This window comes from Camelus dromedarius, chromosome 31, assembly GCF_036321535.1.
Source record: "Camelus dromedarius isolate mCamDro1 chromosome 31, mCamDro1.pat, whole genome shotgun sequence".
Classification (NCBI taxonomy): Eukaryota; Metazoa; Chordata; class Mammalia; order Artiodactyla; family Camelidae; genus Camelus; species Camelus dromedarius.
This window is the reverse complement of record NC_087466.1, coordinates 17,179,392-17,197,223: the sequence shown is the minus strand read 5'-3', so window position 1 is coordinate 17,197,223 and position 17,832 is coordinate 17,179,392. Positions and strand designations below refer to the sequence as shown.

Below are 17,832 nucleotides of genomic sequence, written 5' to 3'. Positions count from 1 at the left end.
GAAAGAATGTAAATGTAATCAAAATAAATAAATGAAGTAAAAATTGAAACAGCCTATTTAAATAATAAATACCAAATATAATAATCTCTATGCTAAAAGCAACCAATCACTCTGTTATAAAAAGCTACTCAGGGGCAAAATATAGATTGTATTCCTGATTTAACTGACATATTCCATTAACATCAAGTTACCTCCCATGTTTTTTCCCCTTACCTCTAAAAATAGTACTGTGTTTACAACTGCAGAAAAACATTTGAAAATAAGTTAAGTCATTCAAAGCACTTTCACTTCTAAATAAGTGCCTCTGTCAGGATCTATAATATAACAAGTTCCTCTCTCCACCAATCCCCTCCCTCTGGAATAATGAGTACACCCAAGTTAGCTGTCACGTAATTTCCAGTAAAGTGGACTCTATTTTCAAGTGAGTTTAAATAACATAATACACCCTAAGGCTTGTTTCATTGGAAAAGATTAGGCCCTTTATGAAGTGATAAAAAACATTAAGAAAATAAAATGTTATATTCCTGATAAACATTAGCTACTCTGGAATAACAGTACTGGAAACTCATCCTAATAAAATAATCACAATGTTCAAACTAAGGCACAAACTTAAACACTCAAAGAGAAGTACAATCCAGGTGAAAAAGTCCAGTAGTATGAATGGTGCCAATTCCCAGTAAAACAGGACTAATCTCAGCCCTCCGAGGCCAGGGCTGATTTGGTTTCCAACTCCATCACCCTCTCACCTAGAAAATGTCCTCGACCAAATTACCTTTGAGATTTCTCCTATTTCTAACATTCTGATTCTATAACTCTTTGCCTCACACACAGCACAGATAAATTCCTGAAGTCTAAAGAATATGACCAATAACTTACCACTTATAAAACTTACTACAAACCAGACACTATGGTAAGTACCACATCAAATCTCTCACTCCTACTTGAACAGGTGAGGATGCTGAACCTTATCATTTAAGTATCTTGACCAAAATCATCCAGTACATGAGCAGTAGAGCTGGTATTTGAACCAAGTGATCCAAAGTACAGACTTTTCATTTCTAGGTTATGCTGCCTCCCTGAAATTATATCACAAGGAATAAACTAACTTCACAATAGAGCCTAACCTAATTTCTACATTTTTCAAACACCATTTATTGTTTTTCTACTTGTAGCCTGTAGCCAAAGGCTATAAAATGGCTAAATCTTGCTAGAAGGATTATCTTATCCCAGTGGTTGCTGAGATGCCACAGTTAAAAGATTTAAACAAATGTCACTAATTAAGTGCCCTTAAACTCATGCAGTGTCCCCACAAGGCTATTCAGAAGAATTTAAAACATAAAACTCCTTTATAGAAGTCATACTATTTTTCTTATTGATTATACAGTTATATCTTTGAATAATAAAGAGCAATTGTTTCAACAATCTGGTTTACTTAGTAGAACAAACTAGTCAACAAGGAAAATAATAAAAGACCCAACAGCAGTATAAAGTGGTACAAGAGGGTAGAAACCAATGATTTCCATTCATCTACCAGGTGGCTGGACACCCAAAGGGAACTTTAGTCTATCATAGCAACATTCTCTGAAACTGGCAAAACCCCAAAGTCATCCATTTTTTTTCTTTTTAGATCCACTCAGATTATGCTTTACTTTTACTTTTTCTTCTTTAGTATTTTAGGACAAAGCATTCTAATATTTCATATAGTAGCAAAAATTGAATCTCAAAGCCAAGATCATATTCTAGTCCTAAATATACTTATTAGATAGATCAGATTTAATGAAACAGGATTCTAAGCTTTCAACAGTCATTCAATATGAGGTTAAAATGTGATTCAAAACGCCAAATTAAATAAAGAAATTTACAAAATACCCGAACAGATTTTATTGCTTCAAAATAATACAGGAGGGAGGAAACAGACAGGGTTATAAACGACACAAGACTGGCGTGAGTTGATAACTGTTGAAACTAGGTGGTAGGCATGCAGGGGTTCATCACATTTTTTCTCTTGCTTTTTACAATTTCCCTCACGGGGGTAAAAATGCTTTCTGATGACACAGTGGGAGCCTGGATTTAATCAAGTTTGTAGACCTACCAGTTTATAGGAAACATTGGATAGAAGAGCAATATATCATTAGGTTACAAATCAGTTTAACCCAGAATGTGGTAAATGTGACTTTACAAATGACAGTTCTTCCACAAATAATAACATTAAAAAAAAAAAAAAAACAGTGTGGAGGGAGAAAAAATTATCATCATTTAACAATACGCATATATCAAAAGCAAAGTGTGGCTTACCAATTTTAAAACTTACCACAAAGCTACAGTAATCAAAATATTGTACTAGCATAAGAACAAACATAAAAACCAATGACACAGAATAAAAAGCCCAGAAATAAACCCTCATATTTATGGGCTACTGATTTTTAACAAACGGGGGGGTGTCAAGATTATTTGAAGGAAGGTTTCTTCAACAAATGCTTCTAGAAAAGCTACATAACCACATACAAAAGACCCCTGAACTTTTACCTTACACCATATATAAAAATTAACTCAAAAAGGGGGTCAAAAACCTAAACTTAAGAGCTAAAACTATAAAACTCTTAGGAAAAAACAAAGGGGTAAATCTTCATAGCCTTCAATTTGGCAATAATTTCTTAACTGTGACACCAAAAGCAAAGACAATATAAGGGGAAAGAAGGTAAAAAGCACTTCCTCAAAATTAAAAACTTTTGTGCAAAGGATAATATCAGAGAGCTCCACCTCCTTGTCATACTTTCAACCTGACATCCGAATTCCAACCAATAAATGTGGAAGGAATGGTGGAATTTGGTAATTACCACAGTAATAACTGTTTTAGGCAAAAATCACCAATGGATATTAAATCTAATAAAGCAGAAACAGGTATTTACATAGCCACAAAGTAACTCCTCACAAGACACTGATTAATCACAAAGTGAAAAATAACTTAATATAGTAAAGGAACCCAGCAGACATCATCCCACCTAATCAAGTGATCAAAGTTAACAGCAAGTGCAATGGGACAAATAAACAACACACATCTCCTTTCTCTCTTACATTGAGAACACACTCATCACTGCTGTGATATTCACGCCAAAAATGCACACTCTGAATCTAATCAAGATGAAACATCAGACCCTAGTCAAGGGACACTCTACGAAATAATCTATAACATTCAAGCTACAAAATATAATACTACATTTGAATATAGTATTCAAATCATGAAAGATTAAGGAACTACTTCAGATTAAAGGAGACCTATAGGACATGACAACTGAATGTAACATATAATCTTGGGTTGGTTCTTGGACCAGAAATTTTTTTTTTTTAACAAAGAACATCAGAAGAAAAATTAGTAAAATCTGGCTAAGATCAACAGATAATAATTTAGCACAACATTAATTTCCTTATTTTGACAACTATATGGTGGTTTTTTAAGAGAATGTCCTTGTTATTAGGAAACACGCTGAAGTATTTAGGGCTAAGAGACACCATGTCTCATACATTTAACAAAATAAATTTTATATTAATTATATGATATACATTAATTTTAACAATAGAGGAAAAATGAAATAATGTAGTGAAATATTACTTGAAGAATATAGGTAAAGAGTATAGGAGAATTATTACTGTTGCAACTTTTCTATAAATCTAAAATTATTTATAAACAAATTTTTTTAAATTAGGAACTATGAGTAATTTATTAACTTCTATCTACTTTATTGTCCAAAATGTCTTTAATATTTTGCTTAAAAAAATTTGCCTAGCTTTGAACTCAAAATGCCACCTTTTCAAGAAGGCTTTCCTGGATTATGCCATCCCAATCAAATACATAGTGCTCTCTTCAACCCTCTAGACTGGAATTGAGCATAATCTGCCCTGTAATAGAGTTACCGGTGAACCTGTCATATGCCCACTACTCAGGGCTATCACCTGACAACACGGTGCTTTTGTGCAAATCAGAAAATGATGCCTCCTCCACAGAGTCAGAGCCCCACACCAGAGGAAAGAGTATAGTCAGCAGCCAATGCCTTTGTGAAAAACAGGAGGTATCAGAAACAGATGTAGCCCTAAAAGGCACATCATGTAGCCAAAAAATTCCTAGATTTCAACATCCATTTGTGCCCTTGGCCAGGATGAAATAAAACCTAAACAACCTACTCTAATGAACAGTATCTTATCCATCTTTGTGCCACCTATCAAAATTAGCACAGAGGAACTGTGTGTGCCTCACATATGATATACACAATAAATATTCAATGAATTAATAAAACAAAGAAGGAAGAAAAGAAATCAAAATGAAAGCCTCAAAGCAAAGATCTTTCTCAACTTGTGATGAGATAAATCCATGGCTGAGAGTCAAAGACAGATGTATACACCTCACTTACCAGACATCATAGCTTAAACTACCTTAAATGTGCCGAGTCCTTAGTCTACAGTTGGGCAAAATCATCTAACACAATGGTTATTTTATAATAAAGTGTTGAATATCTCATGTTATTTACTGAATACTGTACTGAAAGTAAAAACCAGAATGACTGTACAGCTACAAAATGGTTTTAAGTGTGTACCACTTGCGATCGCACAGCTGACAGGGAGCAGCAGCTCGCTGTTGCTGACCAAAATCGTGAGAGAGTCATACTACATACGGCTAGCCCAGGGAAAATTTGAACCAGGGTTTCTACTGAATGCTTACTGCCTTCACACCATCGTGAGTCAGGGGTTACCGGTAACAATTCTAAATCAAGGGTCAGCAAACTACAGCCTACAACAAGTTTTTGCCATGACTCTAAACTAAGTATGGTTTTAAGTGCTTAAAGGGTTAAAAAAAAAAAAAAAAAAGCCAAGAATATGCAATAAAGAAGTTGCCCATAAGAGCCTAAAATACTTCCTGTCTGGGTCATCACAAGAAAAATTTGCTGACCTCTGAACTGAAAAAATGTGGCTGCAATGTCAATAACTGCAATTAAAAAATAAAGTCTATTGCAATTTTACATGAACCAGCACTTCTAAAAGAAACTTCTCAATAGCACTGCACACTCTTCATGAAAGTATAATGTAAACCCAATTCAGAAATGTCATAAAAGTGCTTTTGCTCTCTTTTAATTATTTTTAGGCTTCAAAATGGAATTAAATTGAGGTTGATCCACCTACTGAACAAAATCAAGGTGTTTTACTAACGTACATTTGATGACAATACTATAAGCAAGTTCCAGAAAGACAAAAACTCTGTACTGATCACTGACTCAAAAGCACCTAGCATAAAATGATGAACAGGTAAACTGTAGATTAAAATAGACTTAAGACACATCAAACAACTTGTGAACCTCATGTGAATCCTCATTAAAACAAATTATAGAAGAAAAATAAAATGATGAGACACTGAACTGCAGGTTCTAGCTTGTGCAATAAAGCAAGGAAAAGAAAGAAAAGGCACAATGATTGGCCAGAGAGAAGGAAAACTGTCTTTTAAAAAAGACATGATTATTTTTGCAGAGAATCTACCTTAAAAAAAAAAAATACTAGAAATAAGAGAACTTAGCAAGGCTAACTCGAAATGAATCAATGACATAATCATAAAAAGTTAAAATAAAACTTAAAAAAAAATTTCTCCCACCCTTTCCCTCCATCTCCTGCCTCAGGAAATCATCAATCTGCTCTCTGTATTTATGACCGTAGTTTTGGGTTTTTTCTCTTTTTTTTTTAGATTCCACATGTAAGATAGATCATACAGCATTTATCTTTCTCTAACTAATCAGTTAGCATAATGGTCTTGAGGTCCACTGATGTTGCAAATGGCAACATTTCATTCTTTTTTATGGCCAAGTAATATTCCATTGGTTACATATACTTCTTTATCTACTCATCCATCTTTGGACACTTAGGTTGTTTCCATACCCTGGATACTATAACTAATGCTGAAATGAACATGTGATGCTTATATCTTTTCAAGTTAAGTGATTCCATTTTCTTTGAATAAATACCTAAAAGTGGAACTGCTTGATCATACGGTAGTCTATAAACCTTTATGATCTCGGTTTAGGCAAAGATACCAGAGAAGACAAAAAAAAAAAAAAAAAAAAAAAACCCAAACAAACCATAAAAGCAAAACATTGATAAATCAGACTGCACCCATTTTTTTCTTAATGGAGCTACTGGGAATTGAATGCAAAGCATTAGGCATGCACTCTGCCACTGAGCTAGCTATACCCACTCTTGCAGATTGCATCAAATTTTTAAATATTTTGTTCTTTTAAAGACAATGTTAAGAAAATAAAAAGTCAATCCACAGATAAGAAAATATTTGCAAGTTATGTCTGATGGTGGACTTCTACCCAGAATATACAAGGAACACATACAACTTATTAATAAGAAAAATAGTCCAGTAAATGGGCAAAAGACTTACACAGCCATTTGACCAAGTAAGATTTAAGACTGACAATACAACTGAGAGTGAGGATACTGAGCAGCTGAAACTCTTATACACTGCAGATGGGAATGGAAAATGGTACAGCCATTTTGGAAAAGCCATTTTGGCAGTCTCTTATAAAGCTATACATACTTTTAAAACCTAGCAATCCCACTCCTAGGTAACTATCCAAGAGCAATGAATATGATTCTTCATAGCTGTTTTATTCAAAATAACCAAAAACTACAAACAGCTCAAATGTCCATTACCTGGTAAATAAATATATAACCCATGGTATTAATGTCCTTAACAATGAATACTACTCGGTAATAAAGTTACAAATTACTGATACATGCTACACACAACGTAGATGAATTTCACAACACAGACGAACTTCAAAGGTATTATGCTAAGTCAAAGAAGCCAGACACCAAAAGCTACATGACCCATGATTCCCTTTATATAACATTCTGGAAAGGTAAATCTATAGATATAGAAATCAGATCAATGACTCCAAGAACTAAGGGTCAAGGGAGAGGATTTACTACAAAAGCACAGAGAGAACTTTATAGGGTGGTATATCTTAAGTGTAGTGACCACATGACTATACATATTTGTCAAAACTCGAAAAACTTTACACTAAATAGGGTGAATTTATTGTATGTAAATTATACCTCAAAAAAAACTGATACTCCCCAAACTAAAGGCAGATCCAAAGAAACCCTAAAATATATACATAAAAATGGTTGAAAACTTATAGTATATAAGCTATAACCAAATAAAAGTGAAGTTAAAAACTTACATTGTACACTTAAAATTGGTGAATTTTACTGCATATAAATTATACCACAGTAAAGCTGATTTTTTTAAAGAGAGAAAAATGGGGAAATCTGAACTGATAGGACATTAAAAATACTAAAGAATTAATTTTTAAAATGATTTTTTTAAACTTCTATTCTCTTGAGAGATATATACTGAAATATTTACAGAAGAAATATGTCAGGAATTGCTTCAAAATAATCTGGGGAGGCTAGAGTAATCAAGATAGTATGATACCAGGGGAAAGGGTATAGCTCAGTGGTACAGTGCACGCCTAGCATGCACAAGGTCCTGGGTTCAATCCTCAGTATCTCCATTCAAGATAAATAAATAAAAACCTAATTACCACCCCTGCTAAAAAAAAAAAATATGGTACCAGCATAGGGATAGATATACAGATCAATGAAATAGCATTGATAGTCCAGAAATAAACTCTTACATTTATGGTCAATTTTGATAAGAGTGCCAGGAAAATTCAATGGGGAAAGATTAGTTTTTTCACAAACAGTGCTGGGACAACTGGATATCCACATGCAAAAGATGATGTACTTGGACCTCCACCTCATACCATATACAAAAATTAACTCAAAATGGATTAAAGACATAAACGTAAGAGCTAAAACTACAAAACTCCTAGGACAAAACACATGAGAGTAAACCTTTAAGAAACTGGATTTGGCAATGGATTCTTAAATATGACACTAAAAGCACAAACATGAAAAAAACAGGTAAATGGGACTTGATCAATATTTAAAACTCTTTGTTGCAAAGGACAACATCAACACAACGACAGCAAAAGAAACAAATATGAAGGGACTATAAACTATAACAAGAGATCTCATTCTTCACCCCAGGAAACCCAAAGCACTAGGACTCCACAGTGCAGTGCTTACAAACAGAGGGCATACTGAAACCCAAAGGGCCACTTTTCAGACAATTCTGTTTCAAATCTTGGCTCAGCCACCTACTATGACCCCAGGAAAGTTACTTAACCATTGTGATAACCCAGTTTGCTGATTTGTAAAATGAAAATAATTAGAAAGGTCACAAGGTTATTGAGGGTCAAATAATATGCAAAAGATACACACATACACACACTCTCATCTGGTCGAAACTTATTGTACTCTAAAATGTTTACTGAATGAGCAAGATGAACAGAGCCTTGCCTTCAGGCAGTTTACAGTTCAGAGGTTATGTCTGGGACAGAAAATTAAAAATATGTTTTCACATGTATACCTTTTCTCTCATTTACCACTAGAATTATCAAATATGTATGTGTATATGTATATATAAAAACAATCCAACAGCACTCCTGATAACTGAAACACATTAAATAATCTAAGAATAAAATTTCCATTATATTGTTTCAAAATTCAAAGGGTGGGGTGGAGACACAAATACAATTTCTATTGGTACTGCCATGATACAATGTAATTATAGAACTTTTTACAGCTTCATTTTTCACCATGCTGTTCATTTGTCACCATTTTTCAGCACTGCACCTATACGTATCATTCACTAGTTTCTACAACTATTTGAATAAGCCTGGGTAACAGATGTACACAATCAAAATACTTTATTGCTCCAAATTTCTAGAACCAGACTAGTTGTACAGATGTCACTAATATTCTTTGGCACAGCATGAATACTACATACCTCCACCCCACTTCTAGTAAAGTTGTAATAATGTTCTTCCCCCAAATATTCACGTGGCTGACTGCTTCTTGTTATTGCAATCATGTCACTCCCCAGAGAGGCCTAACCTGATCAAGTCATCAAAAGTAGCTCCCTAATCACTATTACACCACTATATTTTAGTACTTAAGTAATCAATATTAGTACCTTGTAGTACTTAACAACTGAAATTTTATTTATTCTGTGTTCATCTATTTTCTTCCTATTTCTGTCCACTCCCCATCACCAGAGCATATATTCCATGAGGGCAAACACTTCCATCTCACTCACCATTCACTGTGTGCCCAGGGCTTAAGAAAAGAGCCTGGCACACAGTAAGTACTCTAATATGGTATAGCTTATGTAAATTATGACAAGTTTTGACTAATTCAATTTCTCTTTACAGTACAGAAAAACTGCAGCTATCAAGAGAAAGGATAATTAACTAAAAACAAGAAATTGAATTCCAGCTCTTATAGTTAACTTCCGTAGGTGAGTCATTTTGGTCTTCCCATTTGTTTGTTGTTTTTTTTTTTTTAATTAGAAAGGGAAATTCTATAACTAATACTTACTGAATAACTACTTCCTCACTGAAAAGATGAGTCAAATAAGGTGGCAGTAGGAACGGGCCATGACAACCCAAATACAGTAAAGCTAGAGGTTTTTGGGTTTTGTTTTTTTTTTTTTAGCAAACTGAGGTAGGCTGGCAACTCTAAATTCACACAGAACAGCTGCCAGATTAATCCAGCCATGCAGTCATCTAGGATCAATGTTTCAAAACAACTACCATTCCCACAAGAACTAATTTCAGTTTGCTGCAAACTGCCTGGGTTCAAATTCTGGCCCTGTCAACTTCCCAGCTCTGTGGCCTTAACCTCATGACTTCAGCTCTTTGTGTCTTAATTTCAACATCCACAAAATGGTAATGAAAACAGTACATTCTTTAAAAAAAAAAATAGTTTCTTCTCATAAGGTTGTGAAAATTAAATGACATTCCATATACACAGCTTGGCTTAAGAGTAATGCCTGGCACATTATTAACTAAGTGCTTAATAATTGTTACCTAATACAATTATTTTCCTCACATTACAGCACACACTAGAGCTGTAAAAAAACAAAACCACCTCTTCACATGAAGTTTTACTTAGAGGAAGGGATAAAGGGTTTGGCCATAAAGCCATGCACAATTAGATATGACCCAGACACACCAACAGCTCCACACAACTCAGATAAAAAAGAATCCTGGGGCTTAAGTCTAGTACTTTCCAACAGAACTTTCTGAAATAATTAAAAAAAAAAAAGTTCTAGATCCACGCTGCCCAATATGGTAGCCACTAGGCACATGGGGCAACTGAGCTGAGCACTTGAAATATGGCTAGTGTGACTGAGGGACTGACTTTTTAAAAATTTTAATTAACTTAATTCTAAATTTGAATAGCTTCTGTAGATAGTGGCTACCATACTGCACAGTGCAGTTCTAGTCCTCTCTGAGCTTCTCCAAGAGCAAGTGCTACCTACCTTCCAAAGCATCCACGCCCTCTGAGCAGTGCACCAAGAGTGCGTCCTTATAGTGAACTCAAGTCTCCCTCTTAATGGTTTTACCTACCAGTCATTAGTCTTTCCTGGGGCCTCAAGACAACTTTAATCCCCTTCAAAAGACTACAAGTGATAATGGGGAAAGAGAAGAGTAGAGGGGAAAGAAGATGAGCCATTCATGGATAACTGCTGAAGCTGAGTGACAGATACATAGGACTCATTAAATAATTCTTTTTCTATATATGTTGAAATTTCTATTTTCTATTAAAAGTTTATTAGCTTTTATTTCAAGCTCACTTCATTTCTTCTCTAACTACAATGGCTTCCAAATTTATCTCCCTACTTTCAGTAAGTACCTTCTCCAATTCTTCCACTATGAACTGAAATTTTCAACCTGCAACCATGTTTATAAACATCTCTGTGCTCCAGTACAAACTTTTCCCTGCCTGGAACTTCCTCTTCTCTTCCATTGCCTCACTGGAAACTACTTACCATTCTTCAAGATCCATCTCAACCCTCACTGCTTTTTAAAGTTTCTTCTTCACCGCTCACCCAAAGCAGTCATTCACTCCCACCTCAGTGCTACCAGTTTACACTACCTGCATGCTTGCCATTGCCCTCTGTACTCACTGGGCAACTTGGAAGCAGAAATGTTGCATTCGTCTTTTAACTATCCCAGTCTGATAACTTCAAACTTTTACTGAAATAATCAACCGTATACATACAAGCTAAACTGCCTCTGCTAACATAGCACAACCTCAAACCCACCAACAAGAACTTTTCAGCCTTAACTTGCTCAGGTAGTTTTTTTTAATTGATTTCCAAATGTGCTAATAATAACAGCTAAAAGTCATTAAGCACTTACTACATGGCAGGCATTGAGTTAAGCACTGTACACACATAATTCATTTAATCCTCGTCATTCCCATTTCACAGAGGAAGAAACTCACGCACAAGTGAAATAACCTGCTATAAGCCACAAAGTAGGGAGGGACCCGGGGTGCTAAATGTATTGCGTGCGACTTTGGACAAGTCATTTAAAAGTTCCTGCTCCCATGTAAAATAAAGAGGATGAGTCATGATGACCTCAAATGCAAGCTTCCAATTCTAAAATTCAGATTCGGGGGAAGGGCACAGGATGCCAGGTAGAAGAAACACTTGACTTGTGAAAAGAAAAAGTAACTGTAGGCATTCTTTAGAAAGAGTTTGAGGAAAAAATGCCTTTTATTCCTGCAGTTTATAGCAAGCTACTATAGAAAAACATGGGACATATTTTCAAGTAAGAAAGCTAACATACAGGACAAGGTAAGTTCTACAGGAGTAAATAAAAAGAAAAATAAATAAGAATTAGTTTCATGGAAGATTTGGGCTACATATTAAAAGGGTAAGTATGAGATTATGGGAAAGAAGAATAATGATGGAAGAGCAGGCAGGGAATAGAGGCTGAGCTCGGACCTACAGAGATGATGAGAAAAGGAGACCATGTTGATTTAAATGGAGGCCATGTTTTGAAGAGTTGATGGAAAACATGACCTGAAAGATAAAATTGGATTGGCAAATGCCCATGGTCCTAGAGCCTGTTTCACATGGCCCAGCACTAAGAATGCTTTTCACATTTTAAAAAGATTAAAAAAAAAAAAAAGATATGTAAAAAAGACTATACACAGCCCACAAAGCCTAAAATATTTATTTGACTCTTAAGAGAAAACCTTTGCCAACCCCTAGATTAGATCATGGAAAGCCCTGAGTGGAAAGGATCTTAGGCTGGGGAACAGGGTGATTTTTGAGCAGAGGGTTTATCCAACAAAAGTAGAGTTTAAACCTAACAGCAGAGTGTGGGCAATAGCTCAGTGGTAGAGCACATATTTAGCATGCACAAGGTTCTGGGTTCAGTCTCCAGTACCTCCACTAAAAAAATAAAATAAAAATAAATCTAATTACCTCCCCCAAAAATCTAATAGCAAAAGGTAGGTTAGGTTAACCAGGTGGGCAAAATTAATGTGTTGCAATAATTAAGAATAAAATATATGATTACCTAATGTGATTGGCCCACACCAATAATTGCAGCATAGCCAAGAATTTCCTTAAAGCCACAGAGAACTGGAATCATTTCTTCAACTATTTAATCCCTTCTTCTCGGATTGATTGTGTGCTTCAGAAGTCTTGTTCAGTGTGTGCTTCTAGCCCTAGGGCTATGCGGCCTCTAACTTGACTAAGCCAGGGTGACTGGAGAAGTAAATTCCAGCACTCTTAATTTTCCTATAGAAACATCGTTAAGTGGTCTTTGGGCTTTAAGATCAAGCCAAAAATACCTTCTTAACCCACGATATAGTACAATACTATTTGGTTCAAATTAATTATCTGATATAACAGATTCGAAAAACTAACCACCATTTGCAACACTGTTTCCAACCTTTAAAATAAGAATCATAAGCTTTTGGATCCAGACTCACTTATAAAGAGAACTGCCAAGACTAAGGAATGGGTAATTGAAACCATTTTATGGCTAACAATAATGACTGAATTGTTTTCTTCAATAATTTTTATCTGCTTTTCTTTTCTCACTGAGCTAAACTAGAAGCAGTGGAGCACAGTTAGTAAAAGAAAAAGCTCTGAAGTCTTACAGGGTTATAATCTCAGCTTGATCACTTCCTAGCTCTTTGACCTTGGGCAAGTTCCTTCATTTCTCTGAACCACCATTTCCTCATCTGTAAAATGGGTATGGCATTATCAACCTGATAGGCTGGCTGTTATAAGAATTAAAGGATGTATAAATAATGCACCTGACACAGTTCCTGAAATCTAATAGGCACAAAATAAATGGTAACTATCATTATATAAACAGAAAGCGCTCCATAAACTGTTTTCACATCATACATATCTAAACTTTTCTTCTTCAGAAAAAATGGCTACTACTACTACCACTTGGCTCAGAAATGCTAGTTTTTTTCTAACATGTTTTACTTGGGAAAAAAAGTGTTATAATAAATAGGAGTTCTCATTTATTCTCTAACCTAGATTGAGTTAAAAATATATAGACTTCCTATAACATTTACAGACTATGAATAACCAAATTCCTTATCTGCCAAAAATGCAAATTCCTCATTTTCTTTTCCATTTTTCATCTTAAGAAGTCTGTTGATATATGTTTCTTCACCCAGTGAAGCTAGGGCCTCCAATTCCTCATCAATTAAAATAAGAAACTATAACACTCCTTAAATCCATCACCAGTTTTCTTCTCCTCTTCTTATTTGTATATATCTTTACAGAGATCCTAAATACAACAATAGCAAGTCATTCCATCCTTCCATCTCTGCCACTTCCTAGCTGAGTAAAGTTAAGTCACTTAGCTTCTCTGGGCCTTAGCTTCCTCATGGGTAATAAAATGGGACAGGGTTAACAGATTATCTAATAGGACTGGGTGATAATCACTAAGAAGAAAAAGTGTACATATATACAATATATATAATGTATGTCTATGCCCTAGAAGAACAGGAAGCTCATGGTGGATACACTTAATAACTATTTTCCCCTCCCTCTCAATTATGACCCCATCAGCTTTCACAAGCTTAGATCAGGAAGCTTCTCAAACATACAGGTTTCTACGATTAGCCAGTGGCTATCCCTAAAGCATTAAAAGGAGTAAGACCCTTAGCAATATACAAGATTACTTACAAGAGGGTGTATATATCTTCTGATGAAAGCAGTAAGTTTTTCCCTTCATCTACAAGACTTCCCTCCAATATTTTATAAGATAGAAGCATACTAAGCAGTAGCAACTCAAACACATCATGATGTAACAAGGGTTTGAACTTTCTGCCTCATCTCCCCCACTAGTATTTAAGCTACAAGAAGGGAGAGACCTTGCCTGGCTTGTTCACCGCTGTAGCCCAAGAGCCTGGCAAACAGGAAGTATTCAGAAAGTTTAACCATAGTATGCCTATAAAATAAATGCCACATTCCACTTGAGATGACAACTTTTCCTTGGCAGGGTAAACTCACCTGCTTAATAATGAAACCAATGCTCATATAGTCAATAAATAATTTATCACTTATTAAGTATACAAAGTTGTACAAGGCACTTGTCCCTGTCTCCAAGATGTCCTAAATCTAGAAGGCAGGCAATACAAATACAGAAGCTCCTTTACTTTGAAATAAGTTAGATCCCAAAGTTTCTTGTCATCAAAGATGATAAGCAAATGGCAAATAAGTATATGATGCTCAGGATCATTAGGCATTAAGGAAACACAAATTCAAACCACAATGAAATACCACTACACAGATACCAGAATGGCTGAAATTAAAAACTAGCACACTGGATGTTGTCAAGAAATTGGAGCGATTAGGAGTCTCACACTGCTGAGGCGGATACAAAGTAATATAGTCACTTTAGCAAACAGTCAGGCAGTTACTTTTAAAATTAAATAAACACTTGCCATACAACGTTAGCAATTCCATTTCTATACATTTAACCAAGAGAACTGAAACTGCTATGACTACAAAAAACCCATACATAAATATTTACAGAAGTTTTATTCGTAATAGCCTCAAACTGTCAACAACCTAAAAGTCCATCACTTGATAAACACTGTACATGCATACAACAGAATACAATTCAGCAGAGGGAGAAACTGTTATATGCAGTAATATGAACTGCAAAGTGTTATGTTACATGAGAGAAGCCAATCACAAAAGGGTATACACTGTATGACACCATGTATATGACACTCTAGAAAAAATAAAACTGTATTGTCAAGAAACAGATCTGTGATTGCCAGGGTTGGAGGAAGGGGACGGACTGAAAAGAGACACAGGGAAAATTTATGGGATGATACTATGATTGTGTTGGTGGTGACATGACTGTCAAAACTCAAGAACTGTACATTTTTGTAAACTTCACATAAATTATATCTCAATACATCTAATTAAAATACAACCTACCACAATAATTGTCTAGCAATTTAAAATCGTAGTGCACTGAGCAATGAAAATTTTAAAACATTTCTTCTGTATATACATGTGCTCCTAAACCCAAAATGGACAGGAAGAGGTTTTAAAGTTTACAGAATCAACATATGAACATTCTGTTTCACACCTTTTCCAATGTCATTGCAGACACCTTAGACCCTTATTCAATGGACTGTGACTCTGCAGCCCTGTTTGTAGGTCTTGACAATTTTAGGAGTAGCACTTTAACTACTTTAGCCTTCTCCCAAAGTAACACCACTAGTTGCAAACTTCCAAGTTTTTCCACTCCATTCCTTAATTCTCTATCTTCTGCTGATTATTAATGACTAAATAAGCATGGTACTTTATGCTCTCTTTCAGAATAATTCATCCTGTCCCAAGCCATTTTCCTACTACTTATAATTTTTAAAAATTTCTCATTTCTACCATAATTAATGCTTTCCAGCTGATACTATCAATACTCACTGATGCTGCACTTTTTGAAAATGATAGCTTTAGCAACAATAAAGTTCAAATACAGTAACACATAAAGAATTTTGAAATGACAGGGATGGTAGACTGTGAAATGACCATAAGCGACCCCCCAAAAGGGGGGGGCATCTGTCGGTGGGGTTAACCCATTTTTGTTCTGTGGTATATCTCTGCTCCTATCTCAGAGCTCACCCTAAGGACAAAGTCTGTAAGCAGAGGAGCTGCTGCACTTAAATACAAGAGACTGTACACTGAACGCCACAGGAATGGTATCTGCCAAAAGCTACAGGAGCACAGGAGAAATCCTGTTTACGAAGAGCAAATACGGCGAGACACTGTGCAAGAGAAGCCTTTAAAGACCTATGTTTAAGAAGACAACATAATGAGATTGACATGATTTGACTTATTCTGGAGAATACAGTGTGCACAGTCTGTGAAGGGACTTGACTAGCAAGCTGAATAGTCTGGATGTGATTCAGGTAGTAATGAAAGCCATTAAAAGTTTCTCAACAGAAAGGGTACACAATGAAAGATGTTTATGGGAGATTCTTACGGCTATGGGGTATGCAGGAGTATCGGGACATGAAGAGACCACTCAGGAGGCTCGTGAAGCTACAGTGAGCAAATACTCCATGGCGCCCCCAATACAAAGACTCACCCCACCCCCTTCTCTACGTACACCTCTTCTTTGAAGCCAAGGGAAATCTCAGACTCTTCCAACAACACACCAATCATACTAACATACAAGGTGAAACCTATCTGCCAGCTTGGTTAAGGATCAGAAAAGGACAGGCACAGAGGAAAGGAATGCCTGGTAGAAACAGTGGAACTTCATTTTGGATTCAAGTTCCTAAAAGGACTGAAAAGACACTTCCACCTGAAATGTGACCCAAAAAAAAAAAAAAAAAAATCAGAGTAGAGCCTTTGCTAACTGGAACATTCAGAAAATGTTTTTTTCCGGATAAGTGGATCTTTTCTTAGATTACTGAGTAAACATCAAATTTTGAAAACAAGTCTTAAGAAACATATTACAAAGAAAATGCTAGCTATGCAGCTGCCAATGATTTTGGGAGAACTTTGGCAAATAACCTCTGTGGCCTTAGTTTCCTCATCAGTAAAGAGAATGAGAGGCGGCAGGGAATAGCTCAGTATAGAGCATGTGCTTAGCATGCATAAGGTGCTGGGTTCAATCCCCAGTACCTCCATTAAATAAATAAACCTAATTACAAAAAAAAAAAAAAAAAAAAGAGAGAGAACTAAAAACCCACCAGAGCCACTTCCAACTCCAAATTTGTATAATTCTAAAATACTAAGAGCTTACAATGTGCCCAGAATGGAATGTAATAATTTAGCTTCTTACTTAAGGTATTCTTTTCCCCTTTTAATAGATAGAGAAACGGAGCCCAAGAGTGACTTGCCCATTCATTCACTCAAACATCTGATCACTTAATGCCATGTACTGTTCCAGGAGACTGGGATACAACTGGAGCAAAATGAAGTTCCTGCCCTCACAGAGCTTAAATTTTAGTCACCAAGGGGTGAACTCCAATTCTAGCCTAGACCAGCCAGTTAAATTTGAATGCCCAGTTAAATATAAATTTCAGACAAATAATAAATAATTTTGTTCCATGCAATTTGGGACCTATTTATACCAAAAAATTAGTCATTGTTTATCAGAAATTCAAGTTTAACTGGGCATCCTGTATTTTTATTTGCTAAATCTGGCCATCTTAGCCTAGACATAGTTGCAAAATCCTTCCTGAAGCCTTTTACTGTATCTCAGTGCCTCTTAATCAGTGACTTTGACTACACCAATGAAAAATTAGTTTAAATTGCAACACAATATATGTACATTAACTGAAACAGAAGTTCCTTAAAACAACTCTTACCCTTAAAATGCAATGTACTGTAATATCTTCTATTTTTTTTTTCATTTT

General features: G+C 35.5%; 1 protein-coding gene across 9 annotated transcripts in view; it reads right to left on the bottom strand.

Annotated features, from left to right (window-relative positions):
* The window catches only part of ATXN2 (ataxin 2), a 99,731-nt gene that overhangs the window by 74,117 nt on the left and 7,782 nt on the right, over positions 1 to 17,832 (bottom strand). The gene's annotated exons all lie outside the window — the stretch shown is intronic.